The 6,000-nt window shown below is 37.8% G+C and overlaps 1 long non-coding RNA gene across 2 annotated transcripts; it reads right to left on the reverse strand.

Moving 5' to 3' along the window:
- Positions 1 to 3,849: 3,849 nt before the first annotated feature.
- On the reverse strand, positions 3,850 to 5,417 carry LOC127642147 (uncharacterized). Of its 2 annotated transcripts, none has more exons than XR_007970302.1 (3): positions 5,289 to 5,417; positions 4,498 to 4,657; positions 3,850 to 3,906 (listed from the first exon to the last, which is right to left on the reverse strand). It is a non-coding gene; the product is annotated as an uncharacterized LOC127642147 (long non-coding RNA). The 2 variants fall into 2 exon arrangements; XR_007970301.1 differs by lacking the exon at positions 5,289 to 5,417 and adding an exon at positions 4,751 to 4,879.
- Positions 5,418 to 6,000: the final 583 nt, after the last annotated feature.

Genomic DNA, 6,000 nt, shown 5'->3' on the forward strand with positions numbered 1-6,000 from the left:
TTATTTGCCTATTCGGTTTCTTTTGTGATATGTTTTCCCACTCTGTTACTTTCATTTCTCCCTTCTCTCTGATTCACCATCTTTTCAGCTTCTGCGTATGTGATCTTATTCGGAGTTCTTATCTGTTGTATTTCTATTTCCATTTTCATAACTTCACACACTCCATAAGCCACACTGTGATTCCCTCCCCAGTTACAACATTTTGGCTGTTCATGATTGCAGTGATACATCTCCTTCTACCTTTACATACCTTGGCTGTATGTCCAAATCTTTGGCAGTTGTAACACCTCATTGGCTTTGGAATGTATTCTCTAACATTATAACTCAAAAACCCTAACATCACTTTTTTGGGTAGCAATTCCTCTTCAAAATCAAGTATAACATACTCAATATCTTTCCTCACTCCCTCTCGAGTTATCTGAATCCTCCAAGCACCCTTTAGAATTCCTCCTTTTAGATTTTATTTAATTTCCTGCATTGAAACTCCTACTGGAACTCCCCAAATTACTCCTTTACTCCACTTATTTTCCCTTTCAACAAGACTTGTATTTATTACCTTGAATCACCCTATCTCTTTTATTCTGCTAGCTCTCTCCCTCTGTTCTTCGTTTCTACAAACAATCAGTAGATTTCCATCTCTCAAAACCTTTGCCATATTTATATCCCCAATCTGATTCTGATCAAAACAGTTGTCAATTTCACTGGCCTCATTTCTGAAATTCCCTTCACTCTTCCGCTTCCTTGACTTAGTTCCATACTATCATCACTATTAGATTCCCCTCAAGCTCTGGAATACAGTTTACCCAAGAGTCATTTAGGCTCAGATGTCATTCCAATGAGGAACTAATTGATAAAGCTAAAAAAAGCTTTTGGGACAGAACCTACTCTTTACAGTGTGTTGATGAGGCTTACCAAGGTGCATTTAAATTCTAGTTTGATCTTTTACAAAAAAGTGTCAAATAGGGTCAAAGTTACTCTGTCATAACACTATTCTACAACACTGGCCTATTTTGGCCTCTGATCCGGCATAAGCATTAGCATACCCAGCATTTTAAGGATCCTCCCCTCTTTGTCTATAGAAGAGGTCCTAACTTATGCAACAAGCTGGTGCAGGGCTAACATTAAGGCAGGTTCTAAACAGAATATTTTAGCTCCTCTAAAAGATGGGAATAATCCATCTGGCAATTGTGCCCAGTGCCAAACAACAATGGAAAATCCTCAACGTGGATTTTGATATGTGTTGTGCTGTAATCTACGATGTTTCTTTTCTTCATCTCTCATGTACAGTTTAGGGTCTATGGTTTGTGGTGCCCCTCACCTGATAACTCTCCATTAGCCCTTTGTTCTGAGATGCTTTTTTCTTATAGATCTGGGGACTTCTGATTTAAGATGGCTCAAGCCTGATCCCTCTCAAATCCCCATTTACTTTGTGATTAGATTGTATTGTACTACTATAGGGGTAAGGCTTCTTTTATTATGCATCACAGTACGCCATTCAGTACTCAAAACCTCAATTCCCAGGAAGTGGAGCCTCTGTCATCAGAGTTTGCACATAGACTTACAGTCTATTGGCGTGCACAGATGTGTTGGTACTGTCAGTGACTGGAATGTGATTGGTTATTTCTGCCTGCCTATCCAATGTTGAGTTATGTATGCTCTGATGAAGGTCTGTTAGACCGAACGCTTAATAAACTGATACACTGCATAGATTTAAGTGTGCTGATATCTCTTTTATCAGTTTGGACTCATTGATGCTTCCAGCACCTTAGCAAAAATTAAGCCGGGTGGAGCAGTGGTCATCCTGCTTTATTTCTGTCTCTGAAAATAAAACAGAATTGATGAATGGTGTAAAAAGCATGAATTCCCTCTGATGTGTTTGTTTACCAAAATAGGCAGTAAAGGCTGCCTATTAAAACTGCAATCCAAATATAAAATTGTTATAGGCTACACACAAAAGAAAAGGACCAAGAAATAAGAGGATCCTTAGTATGTTAAATAGTGGCAGGCAAACCCCCCAGGCTTACAGAAATGGTTTAACCCTACTACTCAGCAGCCAATGGAAAAGTACAACACTCACCCCTTCAAACTGGACAAGTGGCCAAATGGCTCAGAATCACATGAAATCAAAATTAACACGTAGACAACGCGTAGACAACACGTTACGTGTTTTGCAGATGAAGGAAGATACAAAGTATCTGTGGACGAAGTCACCGTAAACCAAAACATCAGCTGTCCTCTGGTTGCTGTCAGCCATATGTTCAGCCTCTTCTATGCGCTGAAGAGTTTTTCCAGAGGTACATTTTGTTCATTTTAAAGTATACTTCATTTTGCAATGCAAAGTGACATGATACATTTTTTTGTGTTTGCCACAGGAGCCTGTTGGGTATAAATCCAGAACGTGGGTCTAAAGCAGAAAAAAAAGGGTACAAAACAGTACCACATTCCACCAAAACGGTTTAGATTCCTGTCAGACCTGATTGAATTTCAGAATCCTTGGAAGATTTAAAGGTCATTACACACACCCCTTTTTTTCTCACACTGTCTCTCTCTCTGTTGATATCTTTCTCCCCACCTCTGTCTTTTCAACTCTCTCTAATTGCATCTCTGACACACAAGAAATCACCATAGTTGGAAGTGTAATGTTAGTTTGTATTAATATAAATATTTTTTTTTGTTTTACAGCCATAGAACTACACATGGGATAAAGGAACATGAGCCCTAATCATCAAAACAATATGACATGACTGCTGTAGAGAGACGTACTGTAGTGTTTAATTACAGCACTGGTGCTCAGATGAAAAAAGGAAATCAATTACGAACAGTGGACAAGCGTCTTTGCCATTTTTGGAGCAATTAGATCAATAGTGATCCAATCGTTTTTGAGAATGATCCCTCTGGCTTCAGTGGGTGCATTCTGCATTGACAGTGTTCTGTTTTAATATGACAAACATACACTCAAGAACACACACATTAGAGCAGACAACACACCCATGACCTTTCTACAACAACTCAACAGCTGCCATTCTCTCTGGATCCCTTTTTAAAAGGACTCACAGATTTCTTACAATTTTCTGCCTTTGGGTGTAACAGTTTAACCTCACAAGGGTTTACTCAACATAACCCTCCTTTATAGGCTTGGTTATGTCTTAGTTCTATGCCTAAAATGTACAATAATTGTGTACTTTCGAAACCTCCTGTTGATATTCACTCTATTCCTGAACTTTGTTGCATTTTTATTTGACCCATGAAATTGTTCATTTTTAGTTTTTCATGCTCATATCCAAACTGTTGAGGATTTCATGAAGTTTCATGTTGAAATTTTTTTATGGGTGTTTCAGTTATGTGAAACTCTGCAATGGGCCATTTTGATCCAAACTACTAGCTCATCTAAAACCCTGTTGAATTAAAAAAAAATGTATCTATAATTTAATAAAAAAAAAAAAAATACCAGTTTATCGCAGAAGATTTTTATGATTTTTTCTAAACAAGAGTTATCACTGTAGGTACACAGTTAACTAACAGAAAAGTTTCAATTTTATTGCTTTTGGTATAATATTGACAGAAAATATTCTTGTTTTATTATCTGTGGGCACACTGTCAATTAACAGAAAATTTCAGTTTTTTTAATTACGGTACAAAGTCCGGGTAATGAGCTGCCAGTACTTTTTCCTGTTATTTTACAGATTTATTTCTTAAGAGTGTAGGAACATTAGAGGTGACACTATCAACTTTTTTTTTTACAAATTATTCAACAGGTTAACAACATGTGCACCCACACATTCAAGCAGGAAGAAATTATTAACTTTCATCTGGTGTTATTTATGGGCAACTGATGTGAAAATGTCCTCTGTGAATCTTGCTCTCCTCTTTTCCAGCGCAATCCTCTCCCTTTTTCTCACACAACAGCTGAAACATACATGTACCCATAGTTTCAAATAAAATGTTTCTATTACTAGCTAATGTGGCTTCTGAACTTTAAAGAACAATTTCACTAAAACAGAACCCAGGACTTATTGACAGACATTCTGGTGTAACATCTACAGGCAGTGACTGTAATTTTGCAGATCAGTAATTACCAGGTCCCAATAAAGCTCCAGAAGAAAGCAAATCTGAGCAGTTGTATCTCACAGAGCCACATGCAATTAAGTACAATCAAATAACTGTACTTATTTTTTTAATTGTGTGTAGCTCAGTGTGGTACAATGCATTTTTTGACAATATTACTTCTGGAAACACAATAAGGACATTATGAATCATGCGACCCAGTCATGGATGCCTATACACTTTCTACTTTCTTTAGTCAATGTGTGTAGGTATCACACCAGAATGCAGTAAGTGGAATTGTGCTTAAAACAGTCAGCAATTTCCACTTCCCAAATCATTTGTCTAAATAAATAAAAATGACTCCCATACCATATAAAAGATAATCGTAATCGTAAATATATTTTGATGTTTTTAAACATATGAATGACACTACTGGCATCAAGGTCAACTTACCAATAACAACATATTGTATCTGTAGGTGCAGGAAGCCAATCATTCCGTTCATTCCTCTCATTTTTATATTCTTCGCCAAGGCGTTTGTCATCAGTGCATGCATAATCCTCCAAACACACTCATTAACGTCTGCCCCACCTTGGAGAGCCAGTGTGTTTACCTGAAATCATTTCTAAATGAGTTTTTTCCAGCAGTGGTTTAATATTTAAAGGGATAGTTCACCCAAAAATTAATTCTTTCATAATTTACTCACCCTCATGCTATCCCAAAAGTGTATGACTTTCTTCTGCTGAACATTAACAAAAATTTTCAGTAGAATATCTGAGCTCTATTGGACGGATCTCAGCACTAGCGCACCTCGGTGGATGGATCTCAGTGCTGGCATGCCTCGGTGGATGGATCTCAGAGCTGGTGTGCCAAATTGAACAAAATTGGTTAGTGTTGGAGTGCTGACTTGGGTGTGGCTGAAGACTGCTGTAAATATATTTTGATGTTTTTAAACATATGAATGACACTACTGGCATCAAGGTCAGCTTACCAATAACAACATATTGTATCTGTAGGTGCAGGAAGCCAATCATTCCGTTCATTCCTCTCATTTTTATATTCTTCGCCAAGGCGTTTGTCATCAGTGCATGCATAATCCTCCAAACACACTCATTAACGTCTGCCCCACCTTGGAGAGCCAGTGTGTTTACCTGAAATCATTTCTAAATGAGTTTTTTCCAGCAGCGGTTTAATATTTAAAGGGATAGTTCACCCAAAAATTAATTCTTTCATAATTTACTCACCCTCATGCTATCCCAAAAGTGTATGACTTTCTTCTGCTGAACATTAACAAAAATTTTCAGTAGAATATCTGAGCTCTATTGGACGGATCTCAGCACTAGCGCACCTCGGTGGATGGATCTCAGTGCTGGCATGCCTCGGTGGATGGATCTCAGAGCTGGTGTGCCAAATTGAACAAAATTGGTTAGTGTTGGAGTGCTGACTTGGGTGTGGCTGAAGACTGCTGTAAATATATTTTGATGTTTTTAAACATATGAATGACACTACTGGCATCAAGGTCAGCTTACCAATAACAACATATTGTATCTGTAGGTGCAGGAAGCCAATCATTCTGTTCATTCCTCTCATTTTTATATTCTTCGCCAAGGCATTTGTCATCAGTGCATGCATAACCTCCAAACACACTCAAAACTTAATAGACCCTTAAAACTATTTATTTGTACAAATTCTCACCAACTGAATCCAATCAAATTTTGAGTTTATATGCAGATAATAACTAAGTTTACATGGGCAGTTATAATCGAGCTCCTGTGTAGTCGAGCTTAAGTCTTATTTGTCTGTCGAGTATACATGACACGATATGTAATCGAATGATTGATAAGGTTTGGTGTGATCCCTTGTATTGCGAATCACCTCTTGTAATGATCTTGGTGTATTTCCCTTTAAGACCAGGAGGGGCGCGTGACCGTGTGATTCTGTGCTCTTGCTGACTGT

Source organism: Xyrauchen texanus, unplaced genomic scaffold (assembly GCF_025860055.1).
Source record: "Xyrauchen texanus isolate HMW12.3.18 unplaced genomic scaffold, RBS_HiC_50CHRs HiC_scaffold_423, whole genome shotgun sequence".
NCBI classification, from domain to species: domain Eukaryota; kingdom Metazoa; phylum Chordata; class Actinopteri; order Cypriniformes; family Catostomidae; genus Xyrauchen; species Xyrauchen texanus.